An 18,832-nucleotide genomic window follows, 5' to 3' on the forward strand; every position below is an offset into this window, starting at 1 on the left:
ATAGGGGTATCCGACCTTCAGAGAGCTTTCTGCGAAGCAGTCTGTAATCATGTTTACATTTTAAATAAGCCACAGGTGGTAGCTCAGCGTTCTAGTGTTAAATGTTAATAATCTGCCTGTTGCACAAGTGTCTATTTTGTTTGCTCATTCTTAGAAAAGCAGACAGGCAAAGGGTGGTTGGGTGTGTTGTTTTTTTTTTGAGAACGGGGTTTGCCAAATGTGGAATGTGGCCTGCACAATTTGCCTTGATGAAAAGAAGATAGCTGTTTTGTTTCCGGTTTAAATTAAGCACTGCTCTTCTCCCTATCTACATCCTTACTCATCTGCCCTTCTTTCACCTGGTCTCCTTCCTATCGCTTCATGTCTCTTCCCCTCGTGCCTATCACTCATTCTTATCACCTCCCTCTCATTTTTCCATCCTTGTTCATCCTAAACCAAAACTCTCTTCTTTGTTTCTCTTTCTGTTAATTCTATATCCTTCCTCTCATATCCATCACCTTCATGTTTCTCTCCATCTTCCACCGTCTTCCACTTCTTTGTTCTTTCCCTGCCATCCTTATTTCTGGTTCTTCACTATCTCCTTTGCTCATTCCAATCTCCCTTTCTTTTTCTGACACTTTTCTCTTTTTTCAACCTTTCCTTTCACTAATTTGCTCTTATATGTCTTTTTGAGATATGAGAGCAAACTATCCTGTAAATTGGTCTCAGTTTTCCAAAATAGGCTTTCCCCCTTGTAGTGTGAAGTGGTTTGGGTGTGATCATTGTCACTTGCCACAAAGTTGGCCTGGTAGACTTTTTTCCAAAGGCTTCTTTTGGTTCTAGATCTGGTAGTGTACATTTCTCATCCAACTTGTTTAAAGGGTTGGCAGTGTGTGCACCCGACCTTTTTGTGCCGTAAATCACTGGGGCATGTGTCAATGTGTGCATGACTATATTCTTGTTTCAGGCACAAACCTATACTTACACCCAGTTCTGCCAGTCGACTGTCTTTTTTAGAACAGATTCACAATTGCTTGATCAACCTTCCTGCTTTCTCAAATTTGCTTGAAAATGCCCCATTTGCCCACTATTTTTTCCAAAACAATTTGGGGAAAAAAACGAACCCCCATTAGGTGATTCGGGGTCGCTCGCTACGCTCGATCACATTACCGTTTCGCAAAATGATGAATGTCTAAAAAGTGTGTCACCTACATGAAAAGTTTGGAAAGCTGTGCTGTAAGGTATGGGGTCTGCTATCTAAGCCCAGAGATTTTCCTTTATATAATAAACCTCAACTTACCAAGGAGAGTGTGGTTAGGCCTTATAGTCCTTTTTCCACTGTCTATATATAATGACTTCCCCCTTCATATTCTGTGGTATTGTAACAATGCTAACTGTGCTAGATTTATGCATTTTGATGCTGGTAGTGGCTCGTATACTGCATTATAGAGCACGATAGTTAAAATAAACATTTGAACTATACAGTGACTCTGACTATCCTTATTGTAGACAAGAACGAGTGAGTGAGCGAAAGGGTATGTCTTGCTACCGCGATTCCTGAGAGAGTCGGGAGTGTTCTGGGTTGTCTAATCATTTGTAGCTTTGTGATTTTGACAGAGAACGAATGAGACACTATAGCTAGTCGGTCCTCGGATTTTGGGCACTAAGGTGGTAGGAAGGTACAACCCCTATACACCGAGGTGTTGTCTTCGTGCGTATAGTTCTGGTATGTTCAGAATCCCCCGCAACATGGCACCCAAGGTGGGGCTCGATGTTGCGGGGATTCTGCACATACACAGAACTATGCGCAGGAAGGTCCAACTCCCATACACGAGGTCCTGTCTTCCTGCGCATAGTTCTGTGTATGTTTACTCCTCTTCCGAATTGACTGATCTGTATGTATTAGAGCTGCAAGACAGGAGCAGACATGCCGCTAGTATGCCACTATGGAGGTTGACATCTAGCGTTAATAGTGAGAGTGGCCTATATGACGAGGCTCCCATCAGATCTTTTCCAGGTTTTTGCACCGTCACAATCAGTGCTTCATGCATTGTGGGCGGAAGGCTACCCTTTTGGAGGATTTCCTGGTAGACTTCCAGCAGTCCATCAGCTACCGTAACCCCATAGCGGTGGTAGAACTCCATAGGCAGACCATATCTCCCTGTAGTTTTGCAGTTTTCAGTCCCTTAATTGATGAGAGAATCTCTTCTCATGTGATGGACCTGTCCATAACTTCATGGTATTCGGAGTCAAGGCTCCGAAGTGGTATTCCTGTTGGGTACTCCTCTCCTCATCGTTCCAGGCCCTCCCCATGCACAGCATAGGTCCTACTCAGATGGGTCTGGAATACCCCATTGATAGCTAGCTCTGCACTAATCAGTGTTACCGTATCATTGTGTACCATCAGCAATGGAGTCTGTCAGTTCTCCTGTCTGGCCAGTTGGGCAAGCATTGCTTGGGTCTTGTCACTCTCTGCATGTGATCTTTGTCAGCACGCAGTATAGGTATATTTCTTGAGTCTGCACCAGTGATCTAGCAATTATTTTCAGCCCTCACGCCAGTCCGCTAGTCTATCAGGGTATGTATGTAGCACTTTCTCTATAGCCCCAGGACATCCTCGTGCTTTTGAATATCCTGTTCCAGGTGGCCCCTAACCCTATAGGTATTCCTGAGGCACAACCTCCAGAGAACCACCCAATTGCCTACCAGCCATTTACTCTATTGCTCCCACTGCCCCAATTCTCATCAAAGTAGTGTGACAATGTCTCACTGACCGTCTCTGCAAACGATTATCTGCTGGTGCTTCCACTTGCAGTCTCCACAGCGGTATCGCCAAGCATCTACATTCCCTATCAAAACTCATCAAGGCAAGGGAATGGTCCGACATTTAGCGACCCAAGTAGGATACCCCCTTTACCCCCTGTGCCATACCGGCATGGACAAAACAATAGTCCAACCAGCTGTGAGCCCCCACTGTTGTAGTGTAGAATTTTTGTGTTGGTTGTCTTTCTCTCCAGACGTCAATGAGGTGTAAACATTGCATCATGCCATGTAATTCCCCTGTCAATTTTGGCTTGGTATGGCATCTGGGCAGTTCCTGGTCAAGCGTACAATCTAGGATGCAGTTACAGTCTCCTGCCATAAAGATGTCCACTGCAAATACATTGACACAGCTGCTGTGACTCCAGCATAAAAATCTGGACAGTCATTGTTTGGTGTGTAAACATTAAGCAGTCTCACCTCCCTTCCATTCAAGGCACCATATAATATCACATATCTACCCTCAGTGACAATTACATGTCCTCTGCGGTGGAAGGAGACCCCCAGAGTCCACCCATTTTAGTATACCATGGGCATACCCTGGTGGTGTAGAGCTGTTCCCTCCATCTCTTCTAGAGACTAGGAATAAAATCCCCCCATAAATGTGTTTCTTGGAAAAATGAGATGGATATTCTGTAGCGTTTCAGATATCCATAAACTCTACGATGCTTCTCAAACTGGGCTATTATACACCTGACATTCCAATTCATGATTTTAGTTGTTTGCATGCCATTTTAAGTCATCAACCTGATCCATCTTGCCATCCAACAGGCCTCCCCAACATCCCAACTCACTCCAGAGCATCTTGGGGGTAGAAACCAGGGCCACGTTATACGAGAGCAGCACATAATTCCCCAACGTATCTTACCTTTAAAAACAGAACACCCATCCAACTCCCCCTGCTCCATAGACAGCTTAGTCAAAACGTCTCTTCCATCAACAGTCCTGTTGGGATCAAGCTGCGGCTGCCAAAATTCCCAGAGCTATATATCAGAATGGAAATATTCTGATTCTAGTCAAATCGTTGTACTTCGCTAGAGGCCAGGGCCCAGAGGAAGGTGCGAGGCTGAAGCATTCAAGCTCCATCTCCAAGTCTGATCTCCTCTCCCCATTCCCTCCCACTGGCAATGTATACTGTGCAGTGAGTTTGATCCCAATGTGACAAAATCCGCCAGGCCAGATTAGGCCAGAGTACCCAGTACCTGACAGGATCATAGTTTATGTAGTGCCAGAACAGTCTCCAGCCCGGTTAGGAAGGCTCAGCAGTCTTACAGTTGGTTTCACTCCCAATGGGGTGTATCAATACAGAGATTAGGGATTACCCTGGTACATATTATCACTGGCTGTCTAGGGTCACTCCGACATCTCTGGAACCAGTCCCTAGAGTCAGAGAAAAATACAATCTGTTTTAAATTTTTCCTAAACCCCTGGGCAACACCATAGATGTTTTAAATTATACATTTAATTCCACTTCTCCCCTTCAACTCCTGTCGACTCTGCATAATGGAAACACACCAGAGACCAACGCACACAAACCACAAACACATACACAGACCACAAACACTCCAGGGACCAACACACACAAACCACAAACACACACAGACCACAAACACTCCAGGGACCAACACACACAGACCACAAACATACCAGGGACAAACACACACAGACCACAGACACACCAGGGACCAACACACACTAACCAAAAACACACCAGGGACCAACACACACAGACCACAAACACACACAGACCACAAACACACCAGGGACAAACATACACAGACCACGAACACACACAGACCACAAACACACCAGGAACCAACACACACAGACCACAAACACAAAAAACTAAGATATCTGTGTTTGTTGTAGGAAAAACCGCCAAATAAAATGCTGCTAAATTGCCGCTATATTTTCATATTTGTGCCGCTAAATTTCCATTTTTGTGCCGCTAAATTTGCCAATCCATGCCGCTATATCCGGGGGGGCTGCCTTGGGGGACTATTATGGATACAATTGATGGGATGGCAGGCTGCGGCTAACTCACATCATGTTTACCGGGCCCTGCTGGGATGTGTTAAAGAAGTCCAGCCAAAATTTCACTCGCTAGTTGCTCTAATACTGCTCCTGGAGGAGAGTGGCAATGTGCTGGGGTCGTAGGTTGAGCCCGCGAGTCAAGGACTGGCTAAGGGATGCCTCACACTCCCAAAATCAGCTGGCGACCTACTGGGATTTGATGCCGGTCCACTCTCGCCACTCAGAGGCTTCTAACACGCACACGGAGGAGTAGGCGGCGCCGGAGACCCTATCACAGGTCCGGCAGCAGACGACTTATATCTTCATGGCAACTCGTATGGACGCCATTCACCAACAAGCCCATCCTTACTTTTAAGAACTGTTGGTGTCACGGACTTCCCCCCCGGGGGCAAGGATAAACTTCAGTTTTTCCTCTAAACACAACTGTTTGTCGCACACGTAGGAAGGCAATTGGATTCCTTTCCAGCGAATTTTACATAATACAGCATCTCAGGCTCAGATTGCTGACAATACTTTTGTCTTGCGCCTATGGTAAATGTGCAATTTATTTTTGGACCATCGGATTGAGATGATCCAATTTGTAGCCCTGACGAAATTCCCAAGGCACTAAAGGGAATGAAACGCGTTGGCTGTGCCTTTGTATCTTAAAAAGAGAAAAAAAAGAATTCAATAAAGATAGAACAGAAGATTTACAAACTTCATGAACTTTTTCACTATTTACGCCACCGAGTGCACCTCTCAAATTTCTTGTAAACACAGACCACAAACACACCAGGGACCAACACACACAGACCACGAACACACACAGACCACAAACACACCAGGGACCAACACACCAGGGACCAACACACACAGACCACAAACACACCAGAAACCACCACACAGACCACAAACACAAAAAAACTAAGAAGTCTGTGTTTGTTGTAGGAAAAACTGCCAAATAAAATGCCGCTAAATTGCTGCTAAATTTCCATATTTGTGCCGCTAAATTTCGATTTTTGTGCCGCTAAATTTGCTAATCCATGCCGGCTGCCTTGGGGGACTATTATGGGTACAATTGATGGGATGGCAGGCTGCGGCTAACTCACATCATGTTTATCGGGCCCTGCTGGGATGTGTTAAAGAAGTCCAGCCAGAATTTCACTTGCTAGTTGCTCTAATACTGCTCCTGGAGGAGAGTGGCAATGTGCTGGGGTCGTAGATTGAGCCCGCGAGTCGAGGACTGGCTAAGGGATGCCTCACATTCCCAAAATCAGCTGGCGACCTACTGGGATTTGATGCCGGTCCTCTCTCGCCCCTCAGATATCTGGGAACCATTCGGGCATATATGTGCCAGCGTGAATAGAATGGTGCCGCTGTGGACTAGACTGAGACTGTGTGCTGCGCTGTGTAGCTCATATGGACTCAGGCAACTGTGGGTTTAGTGGATGGACTCAATCTCCCTCTGCCCTTTTACCTCTGTCATTTCCTTTTTGTTTCAACTGTTAGAGTTCATCATGCTGCTCGACAGGGTTTTTCACAAGATTTAAAGCTACACTAACACATTATGCAGAAGAACAATGTCCACTGATTTCTTATGATGTGCAGAGCAATGTTATCCTCTGCTTGATTGGCACGTGAACTCTACTTGTCCTGTTGAAACAATAAACAGACAGAACAACATCTTTTGACTTCTGTGGACCTCACTGAAATACGACTAGAAGCTAGGAACCCCAACACCATCTCTATGATTTGTACCTGAACAATAATATACAAAAATGCACAAACATTTATACACTATATGAATTCAACACCTGTACTGAAGTGTATTTTCTCACATATTTAAACATGCAGTTTCAGAAGAAAGTATAAGGCTGGGTCATATGCTCAATTCATAGTTACTCATGTGAAATCAGAGCTTTCAACAGATGTGGCAACTGGTTTGACATTGAACACGGACACACAAGGCAGCAATCAGCCTTCGAATAGACAAAGCTGGAGATCATGCAGGGTCTTTGTGTCAAAAGGCATCAGATGGTGATTGTGTAAAACCTAGAAGAACAAAGACAGTGATTGCGTAAAAGCTAGAAGACCAGGTTCTACTTTTGCTGTATCTGTAAAGTGGTACACCCTGTTAAAGTATTTCAGCTGTGCTGAAAAGTTCAAGTATCCCCCCTTTCCCATAACATGTTTCTTGGAGCCTGTAGGTGCCAGCCCATGTAAAGCTGTGGATGGGAGTACATGCACCTGGAAGGGGGGGGTTGGACAGCCTACCTTACACATTTATTGGTTTTATTATTTATATATCAATACATTGGGGAACCTATACAGCAGACATCAAGTGAGGTTTATAGCTACTTGCTGAAACTATCATCTTTGCAGAAGAAACCATTTTACATAGTTGATTTGCTCAAAATGCGTATGATTGTTGACAGAAATAGTGGTTAGAGGTCATATGGGTTGGTGGACCCACTGAATAAGTGCTGCGGACCCCGAGTGTCTAAGGAACATAGGTTAATAACCACTGCATTAACTGATGAAATAATAGCACACAAATGTCCCACTAGCCCTACTGGCGAGGACTATCGGAGTCCTGAACAGGGATAAAACAAGGATTTTCAATGCAATAGGTCTTGCATTTGCGAGCGTTCAAGCTATTGGCATTGTAAATGACAATGCCTTTTATTCATGTGTTTTTAAAAACATCACGTATATAAAGGTATTGTTATTTTTAATGCCAATAGCCCACACTTGCGAGCGTTCAAGCTATTGGCATTGTAAATGACAATGCCTTTTATTCATGTGTTTTTAAAAACATCACGTATATAAAGGTATTGTTATTTTTAATGCCAATAGCCCACACTCTCGCAAAATGTGTGACCACTTTAATAGTGGTTGCACCCCTTTCTGTAGATGCTGCTCCCATATTCAGGTTACTATGAGCAACTTCTAAAGAGAGGGGCCCGGCCAACATTAAAATGAAAGTGCGTATGGGGCACTTTCACCCAAAGTTTAAAAAAAAAAAATTAATTTAGAAAGGTTCTGTAGCGCGGCCGCTTAAGTGAAAGCGGCCGTGCTATTAATTAAATAAATACATTAGTGAAAGCATGTGGCGTGCTGCCATGTCGTGGGTGGAATAGGGGAATATCATTAAAGAAAATAGTGCTCACCAACTTGTAAAGCTGACCCTGTAACAACACAAGTAAAACGTCCAGTCATTTTGGGAGATTACAAAATCAGACAAGGCGGTGCCAAGGAGGCACTATTAAGCCTATTTAAATATGAAAAGCAATTATGTCTCAAGGACAGTAAAAGGAGCCAATTGAAAAGATCGGCGTGAAATGGGCGGAGCTTCTATGCCTAACCTTGATACCACGCAGAGCAATGCATGCGCTGCGCTGCGCAGGCTGAACCTAAAAACTAATGTTGGGAACAGACTACCCACTCCGGAGGTTTAGTCGGAAGGGGAAGGTTACCGTTATATTTTAATAGTTCTTACGTTCAACCGCAGTTGTAAATGATGCCCTGAGACAGGGGAAGGAAAACTTTCTTCACTGGAACAAAGGTGGATGTGGGCAGGAGAAGCTGCTTGAAGAGAGCGTGGAAGATGGGGTAGAAGGGATGGACCTAGTGCTAGGAAGAGAGTTTTGAATGGAGCACCCACATTGGTGAGGAAAACCAGAAATTATGGAAATGGCAAGGAGCAGTGTAATGAGGCAGGGTCGGGTTGCTAATGATGCCCTACCGCATAGAGATGAGTTAATTATGACTGAAGGGACTTTGGCAAGGACTTTACAAAGGGGCTGTCTGTTACATGAGAAAGGGTGGCGGGAAACTGGTGGGATAGGGTAAAATAAATGTAAAACTAAAATAGCCACAGAAAAAGACTCTTTTTGGTTTATACTGTGTTCGTCTCTATCTGCATCAGGTTGGCATGTTCTGACCTATATGAAAATCACAACAGAAAATATGTTATAATTCAGAATAGTCTCTGACATTTTTTGTAGTTTAGACTTTGTTCTCCACTCTCCTTAACCTAACCAGCCCATTACACTGACAATACTAAATTTACAATATCTGTGGCTTGTCTCCATTTGTTTTATATCTGTAATCTGCATCTCGCTAACCTTAAAGGTTGTAAGGGGCATCAACACCTTACTGGGTATACTGTCCGACATTGAGAACATAATAAAATAAACAACCGTGTGCAGTGGCGCCCGTCACAATACAACCCCTGTCTCTTTAAGATCTGGGAGGTCCAATGAGTTTTACCAGTTACCGGATTTCTTTTTCTATGTGACATTTATTAATGTATTCGCAATTTCACTTGCTTAGAATTTTACAGTAAGAAAGAATTGATTCAATTAAAAAATAACACCACATAAGATACTGTCCTCACCCTGCAAGATAAAAATCGCTCTAACTAATGTCAATGCTGTTGGCAAGAGGCTGGGATCCGCCATCAGGGAAGGTCCATTCTGTTCCATTTGAGTACAAAGAAGCTGGCACCGGCTCTCTTTTAACCCTAAGACTGTCACTTCTAGAAAGCAGCTGTTTCCATGTGAACTATGTTCTCCTGGCATTTGTTTATGTTTCCAGTGCATATGTACTACAAATCGTCGCACTCCATTTCACATGTTTTAGTAATTAAAATGTCTTACAAGATTAATTAAAATCTTCACAAAACCATGTCACGCACAAAAGGCATTCGGTAGTAAAAACGAAATATAATCAGTATGATAAAATCTACGCAGTAACATATGTGCACATGAAAGGAATATCCAGTATGTCACTCAAAGGAGATTAATTTATTAAACCTCCCATTTCACATTTTATTTGCAAAATACTTTTACCCAATTTATGCCTTCACAATTGAAAAAACTATTTTAGCAAAACCCTGCATATAGACCACTTTGCAATCATTTAATTTAAAATGAAGTTGTATGGGCCTCACACTGGCTTTTCTTGAGCAATGGACTTGTCCGAAGGGAGCAGAGAAATACTCCTCAGGGAATTATTTTCCAAATTCCCTTTTGATCTCCTACCCCTAACCTCCCTTTAACTAATTTCAAGTACATCAATATCCATCCCTTGCTGCTCTCAGTAACCCAAAGCAAGGAGAACGTTTGGTACTAGGAAAGGAGCAATCTAGCACCCTCTGTTGGTGCCACCCTCAGCCCTGCCTAGTCTTGTCTGCTGTAGAATCAGCCCTTGCTGAAAGAGGCACTGATAGAAAATACATAAAGGAAGATTTACTAATTTTTGGAGCATCTCAGCAGATGAACGAAAGCAGAATCACTGTGTCAGTGGGAATGGCAAAACAAGCACTGGCATAGCCAATAGGTCTCGCATTTGGGACCTTATAAGTATTTAATTATACAGCACAATATCCAACTGTTGCATGGCTAAACACTTATAATGTCCCAAAGGCAAGTCCTATTGGCTATGCCAATGCTTGTTTACTTTAAGCCGCGTTTTAATCAGAGTTTAAACCTGTTTTTAAATCACAAAAAGCATTTGAGACATTCATGACACTCCTTAGTCTGTTAAATTCTAAATATCTAGACGCCAAGCAATTAGCGAGCCCTGACCTATATAATCAGTGACATAAAATAACACATGGCATAACTTTAAATGGAACTGTAGTGACACGCCAGATGTATTGACTCTGTAGTGTTGTTACCTCTACTGCTCGCATTCCCATCTTTATCAAAATTTCCTTAATCAAACAGTTGACGAGAAACATTTCACACTACTTCAGGAACAAACTATGGTAATGTAACACCGGGGTAACCAGTCTAAATACCTCAAAAATAATGTTCCTTAGATAGGCCGCATAGTCTTTAGCCTCAGGCTTTGCGAGTAGGGAGCCGCGCAGAACAGTCGAGTCATTTACTATTGGGCTGCCATTGTGAGAGTGCAATATGGTGCAGAACCGGGCCTTAGGGCCTGGCGGCGCAGGGCACACCTGAAATCTCCGAGTTCACCTGCCTTGTTGCACAGAGGCAGGGAATACTCTGTTGGGCGCAGAAAACCAAGTTTTATTAGCTGCAGCTAAGCACAGTTGTCCCAGAAGTACACCAAGTAGGTTCTCAGGAGACTGCCACGTTACTCCGTGGCTCACAGTCTTTTATAGCAAAAATACATCTATATAAACATACACCCAATGCACAAAGTTTTAGCCAATCAGAAGAGTTCGAAAACAAGTTGATGCGTGACCAGAATGCTCTCTGCTTACATGTTGTGTGTTATCCAGCCCCCAGAGTTAATCTATACTGGTACGCATAGTTCAGTGTTGCAATAGCAGGACATATCTGTATGCTTCAAAAGAAAGGTTGTGAAATGGGAAAACACAGGGAGAGAATAGCGAAGGCCAAAAAGATAAGATAGGCAAGAGAAGAATACTAAAGGCTAACAAATAGTTGATACAGGGATTAGGTAGTCCAGACAAGGATTAGTTAGGCCGGATAGTGTCTGAGATTGGTTTCAAAACAAGGACGGAGGGGGTTTTCGACACGTTGCTGTCCAAAAGGGCAGAGATACTACGTTCATCGAGCAGCCTGTGTAAAGGCAACACAAAATGGCGGCGAATGTAAGATGGAGTCGAAATTAAAGAACCTCAGACCCTCCTTTTGCCATTACGCAGGCAATTCACAAAGACTCACGCTAATCTGAAACGATGTCGATGGTCATGAGGTCGTCAAGCTGTTGCTGCAACATCATCTTCATATTCTCTGTTTTCTGTGACATGGGTCTTGGGACACACATAGTAGCACAACAACCACAGATTGCGGGGCCACTTTGCAAACTAAGGCAACTCGAAAAGATGATGGCCAAGACTACTCCAACAAAAGTCAATACCTTCCATTCCCATGTGGACAGTAGTCCCCAAAACCATCCCATCAGAGACCAATTTCCTTCGTCCTGGTGGATGGACTCAGCAATGTGGTGTAATTTAGAGATGGCCTGGTATACTGTAGGGGCGTTGTCAGGTATGTAAATGCAACAACTGGATCAGATCAATTTACAGACTCCACCACGATCTGCAAGAATGATGTCTAATGCCATTCTGTTTTGTAATGTCATAAGGCGATCTGCCTGAAGTTCGGCAGTTATATTACTCAGTGATCCGTCAGTTTCATTTATTTTTGCTTCGACTACTCGAATGAGATGCCTAATATTTCTACTATTGGACATAGGGCTTAAATTCGACCAGTTCTTAAATTCTTCGATGCCCCTACCAGACAGCTTGTAGTTCAGGCAACCATCATCTCCCGTCTGGACTACGCAAGCTCTTTGCTGGCTGGGGCTAACCAGGCTGAGTTAACTCGTCTGCAGCGGGTGCAAAACGCTGCAGCGAGAGCCATTGTCGGCCTACCTAGATTCTGCCCGGTGGCTAATGTCCTCCGCTCCCTGCATTGGCTCCCTGTAAAGAAGCGTATTCTTTTTAAGGTCCTTTGTTTGACCTTCAAAATCCTAAGAGGTATAGGCCCTGAGATTTTGGCCAACTCAATTTCCTTCTATGCCCCCACCCGCAACCTCCGATCTCAAGGTCAGGCCCTTGCTGTTGTCCCCAGATTTAGGCTCAGCAGGATGGGGGGTCGTTCCTTCAGGGTGAAAGCTGCGTTAATCTGGAACACCCTCCCAGTTGAAATCCGATTGCTTGAGGACCTGTTGTCTTTCCGTAGAGCCATCAAGACTTTCCTGTTTTAGCCATCTCTCTGAGGCCCTATCTTCCTGTTGTGTTATGTTGCTCCTTGTCTCTGCGCCGGGACGCTCCTTCGCTGGAGTCGCTGTGCGCATAATAAATTCTTATAACATAACATAACATAACATAGGGCTCCAAAATGGTAGGAATCCCTTAAGGAAATCACCTCCTTCTTGTCCTGCTGTGTCTTCCAAAGCAATAACCCCTCTACCGTACCTTGTCTTGTGATGTCCCGAAGGAGCTGTATATGTTGGAGGTAGGAGAAAAGCTATATAACAAGTTCCTGAGAAATCGGCTGGTAGCCATGTATAGGCTCTGTTATGGCAAACGAAATATGTCCCTTGAGATGCTGCCATTGGTGGAGAAGTTTGGGATGCATAGGTATATGTGATGTTACAAGTGCTCTTTCCCAATTGGGCCGTAGAACTTTGACCATTTCCTTGGAGACATAAGGGACCTTGGTGGGGTACAGTATATATAGGTGGGGATATTTTCCTTTTGGCTCTGTCTGTAAGACTAGTGACATAATGTGTCACATTCCAATCAATGTATGCTTGTCGTTTGTCAGTGGGGAATTCATTACATTTCTTATAATGTTTTGACATAGCCACTATTCCTTTTATTAGTGCGTCATGACTAACTTCAATTCCATCCCTATACGGACCAACAGGATGTCGATGTTGGTTCTCATAGGCATTGGCAAACATAGAGGTGTAAGCCCAAGCAGATCCTTTTAGGGAGAAGGGTAGAACTAAATATGGCATTCCTCTATCCGTATTGTGGGGTAAAAGTCCACATACCCAGCAATCGGTGGTATTGATCACCAATTGATGCTGGTGTAACAATTGAATGAAGGAATTGTTTAAATATTCCATTCTCCTAATTTGCTCATGCTCTGGTAGCGTATGAAATTGGTGTGGGGAAGCAGTAGTGTGAAAGGATATGGGCTGGGAGGTAGATATAGGTACAGATGTTGGCTGCAAAGTGTGAGTAACCCAACCCACACAAGCTAATAAAATACATAAAAAGGGTAAAGCACATAATGCTACACCACATCTACTAAAGAACAATTTACAATTTTTTTTTCTTCATTTTTGTTCTTTTATCAATTTCTGATTCACTAGAAGTCATCCTCCAAAGTGTTGCTCGTGGCAATCTTCCTATCTCACTTAGCTGTGGTTATTAGCCGTCCTATGACACTGCAGATCCTGCAGGCCTATTGCCACTACTCAGGTCACAAACCAAGTCTCCTACCACGACCCTGCAACTTAACGTAGGATGATTCAAGTATCATAAAAAAAAATACAATTCAGGAACAAAGAAAAGAAGAGAAAAAAAAAGTCTCAACTGTCTTTGGCCGCTTTAGGCCTTAAATTGTATCTGGTCTTGTTTGGCACAGTCTGGCCCTGGAAAAGTGTCTCTGTATGAGTTGTATTTATTCTGAGATGCGATGGTACAACTTCTTGCAAAACATCATCGTCTTCCTTCTCAGTCCGAGTCCATTCCAGGTATGCATCACTAAAAGGTAAAAACCGGGGGACCCTTTCTCCTTCAAAATTACCTACACCTTTGCGGACCCACTGGTCAAAAGGCAAAGGCAAGGGTACCTTTTTGCAGTGCATACCATGGATCCAGTTCTTCTTTCCAACCACTTTCACAGCTGTACGTGTCTTCAGTAGGACCTGTCTCGGCTCTCGCCAGCGAGGCTCCAAGTTCCTCGTCCTTTGGAAATTTTTCAGGCACACCCAGTCCCCGGGTTGCATGGTGTGCCCGGGATCCGAGGAAGCCTGAGGCAAAGCGTTGTGTACCTGCTGATGGAGAACACGTAATTTAGTGGTGAGATCATGCAAATAGTCAACCAACATTGGGTTTTCTATGTCAGAGTATTTTTTGGGCCTAGGGACTTCCCAGACATTCGCCGGGCGTCCAAACACTATCTCGTATGGGCTAAGTCCCACACGAGAATGAACAGCTGTTCGGGTGGACAAGAGAGCCAAAGGTAAAGAATCGGGCCAAGCAAGACCCGTGCTGGCCTGTATCTTCGCAAGTTTAAGCTTGAGAGTGCCATTATAGCACTCTACCAAACCCGCTGACTGAGGATGGTTTGCTGCATGGAATTTCTGCCTAATACCAAGACCTGCACATACTTTCTGCATGATTTGACCCACAAATTCACTTCCATTGTCACTCCAGACAATTCGAGGTAGACCAAACCTCGCGAAGTATTCTTTCAGAAGGACCTTGGCTGTAGACAAAGCAGTATTATCCTTTAGGGGGTAGGCCTCTATCCATCTAGAGAAGGCGCACACCACCACAAGGACATACTTCAAGTTATTGGATCTCTCCATGTGAATGTAGTCTATTTGCAACACCTCAAAAGGATACGTTGGGGAGCAAAATGGCCTGCTGGGGTTGGTGTCCCCCTTCCTGGATTATGCATTAAACAAACAATGCAATGCCTAACAAGATTATCTGCGCATTTAGGGATCCCCGAATTCTGCCATACAGGAGCTAAAAGCTTGCACATTCCTTTCGCACTAATGTGGGCTGGACCATGCGCCATAGTAACTACTGGAAGCATATAAGCTTCTGGTAACAGCCAACGCTGATGTTCCAACAATTATATCCACCACCCGTCACATCCAACATTCCCATGCCATCTTTCCACTTACTCAATTCTTTCTCTGTAGCCTCTTCTTGAATCATTTTCACACTTTCTATTGTGTCCTCACACATTCCTCCTTGGCTGACCCATCTAGCAGGGCCTGCAACATACATACGACTCGTCACATCTCTAGCTGTCTCTTTCGCTATCTGATCCGCAAAAGCATTTCCTTCACCCAAGTCATCAGTGATCCTCTTATGCGCACTACATTTCACAATTGCTATCTGAATGGGCAAAGCAAGTGATTCTAAAAGGTCATTCACTTACTGACCATGCTGTATTTTAGTACCGTGGGAGGTAAAGAATCCTCTTTCCCTCCAGAGGCGGCCAAAACTATGGGCCACCCCAAATGCATACTGGCTATCGGTGAACACATTCACTCTCTTTCCTTTAGCCAATACGCAAGCTCTAGTCAGAGCTATCAATTCACCTGCTTGGGCTGAATTATGCCTAATGCGTGCTGTCTCTACAACTGTATGCAAAGTGGTAACAGCATAGGACGCAGTTGTTTCACCATTGGGAAGCTGGAAACAAGAACCATCCACCCATAGGATCCCATCCGGGTCCAGGAGTGGCGTATCTTTTAAATCGATTCTACCTTTCGTCTCTTCCTCTGTACGGAGAAAACAATCATGTTGCTCCTGAGTGCCTTTCTCTACTAGGATCGGTAACAGTGAAGCTGGATTTAGGGTATTGCATTGTTTGATGTGTATGTGGCTAGCCAAGAGCGTCAGCTCATACCCAGATAAGCGGGCGCTCGTAAGGTGCTGAGTTTTTGCCCTATTTAGGAGAGTATCTAATGCATGTGGCACCATGACGATAAGAGTATTGTCTAGTACCAGTCCAGCAGACTGACGAATGGAAACTGCTGCTGCTGCTGACGCCTTCAGACAACTGGGTAATGCTCTAGCTACAGGGTCTAATGTAGCCGAATAATAGGCACATGGGTGCTGCTTGTCCCCAAATTGTTGTGTCAAAATTGACAACGCGCAACCTTCTCTCTCATGGACATAAAGTGTGAAAGGCTTACTGTAATCCGGAGTACTCAACACAGGAGCAGAACACAAGGAAGTACGTAGATCAGTAAAACTTTTCTGGCATTCCTCTGTCCAAGGGAGAGGTTGGGGTGTATCTTTAAGGGTAAGTGCTAACAGAGGTTTCGCTAACAAAGAAAAATTTGGAATCCACTGTCTACAATAGGAGGTAATACCCAAAAAGGCACGCACCTCTCTCTGTGTACATGGTACAGACATTTGTGCTATTGCTTGGATTCATTCTGGGGTCAATCGCCGTCCCTCCTTCGACATTAATGACCTAAGTAGGTAACCTCTTGGCGACAATATTGCAATTTAGAGGGCGAAACCTTGTGATGAAGGTCAGACAAGTGACGTAACAGTGAGACAGTAACTTGTTTACACATTTCCTCAGAATCAGCAGCAACCAACAGATCATCTATGTATTGAATAAGGGTGGCGTCTGGAGGCAAAGTGAAAGCATCGAGCTGAGTTTTCAAAGCCTGACTGTAAATGGAGGGACTCTCACATCAGCCTTGAGGTGCACGCTTGAACCGGAAACCTCGGCCTCCCAAAGAGAAACCAAAATATCCCTACTTTCCTCATTAATGGGAATGCTAAAGAAAGCGTTCTTAAGGTCAATGACTGAAATCCAGGCAGCCAAAGCAGGTATCATTGTCAATAAAGCAGTGATATCTGGGACGACAGGAAACTGGGGTACAACAATCTTGTTGACCTCTCGGAGATCGATCACAAAACAATAAACAGGCGGCTGGGAAGAGTCAGTACGTTTAAGAACAGGCAAGACAGGACTATTGCATACATTTCCCCTAGTCTCTTCAACCACATCTTTCTCAACCAAATCATAAATAATGGCCAAGAACGCTCTCTCACCGTCACTAGAAATCTTATACTGAGGAATGCGAGGTAACTTAACATTAGATTTGAGGGTGACAATGTAGGGTGGAATCTGTAAGAGGCCAACATCATTGGGGCCTGTAGCCCAAAGAGTGGCAGGCAGGGAGCGTAATTCAAGAGGCAGTTGGTCTCTAGACAAATATGTCGGGGAAATCAATCTCCTCCCTAAAGTAAGATGTACACCAGAAGGAGAACAATGTAGTGTCGCATATAGTCTTTTCAACAAATCCAAACCCAACACATTTTCACCACAACCAGTCGTCAGAATAAACGGAGCCTCTAAGTCATAAGGACCTATCGAAATGGGCAGAAGACAAGAAACTAGGTTATGAACTGGGGCGACAGAAAATCCTACAGAAACATTTGTTAAGCCAGACAAAGGTGCCCCAGGGAGTTTAGAGTAGATGATAGAACTCTTCGTTGCACCAGTATCCAAGAGAAATGGCTCTGACACACCTAGCGCAACGACTTTAACATAAGGCCCATTTTGGTCCACTGGAACTGATATGACTCCCTCACTTTGTCTATGGCTGTCCTAGCTAGAGAAACCCTGATTCTCATCTTCCATATAATAATCATCATTATAATAATGGGCAGACTGAGTATTTTGCTGATCAAAATAATTCATGGAATTTTGAGGCAGAAAGGAACGTTGATCCTGGGACATTGTACCTCGCCCCCTCCCCCTAGGTGTTAACTGAAAGCCACCTCGGCCTCACGAACCAGGCGTACCACCAGTTAGTTTGCCCCTAACAGAAGGATCAGGTTCACACAAGGACCGGGAAATGAACATCGAATTGAAGGTGACAAGTGTCTGTATAACATCCTCAACCTCAGGACCCACAATAACTCCCTTATCAAAGTCAGCCCGAACATCCAGCAAACCCTGAGGAGCTAATCCCAATCCCGTGGCCTCCCATTCCTGACCTAGAATGCCACACATGGTATCAAAAACAAATCTTTGTGTAGGGGCATCCCACTGCTGAAAAGTTTGCATGATATCTTGCACGGTATACTCAGGATCATTCATGATCCATTTGTGAGCAAGGAGATTTAACGTATCTCGTTCTCGAGAATCTGGGAGTAAACTACGGGTCTGCCTACGGGGAAGGACAGGAGTCATGCTTACTGGCCCAAAGAAAGGCGATAAAAGGCCAGAAATGGTATCAACCATCCGTTTACGAACTGAGGGGTAAGTTGACAGAAGGGCAGGGGATAAAGCATGAGACGGAGCAGGAGAGGAGACAACAGATAGAAGGGAAGCCGAGGGCAAACAAGGCTGAGGCAAAGGAGACGAAGGCAAAGGAGTTGGAGGTAAAGGAGCTGGGGGCAGAGAAGTTGGAAGCAAAGAAGCTGGAAGGAGTGGCAGTGCCGGAAGGGGCTGTGGTAGAGGTGCAGAAACTGGTTGGAGAACAACAGGATGCTGGACAGGCGGCAAAAACGGGGGTGCATTAATACCTTGTACATAGGGCGGGGGTGATCCTAAAAAGTGGGACATTAAAGGATCCTTCTCAGGATCAACATCGGGATTCGGGGGAGAAGTTGGCAGCACCGGGTAATATTTATCAATCGCCATGCGATGTTGCCTATCTGACACTTCAATCGCACAATCTATCTCATTATCTTTAAACTGCTGGGCAGCCTGTATGATAGTCATACCTCTTTCTTTCCTATCTCTTTTTGCCTGTGTAATTTCTTTCTGTTTGGCTTCCTTGC

Source organism: Lissotriton vulgaris, chromosome 3_1 (genome assembly GCF_964263255.1).
Source record: "Lissotriton vulgaris chromosome 3_1, aLisVul1.2, whole genome shotgun sequence".
Classification (NCBI taxonomy): domain Eukaryota; kingdom Metazoa; phylum Chordata; class Amphibia; order Caudata; family Salamandridae; genus Lissotriton; species Lissotriton vulgaris.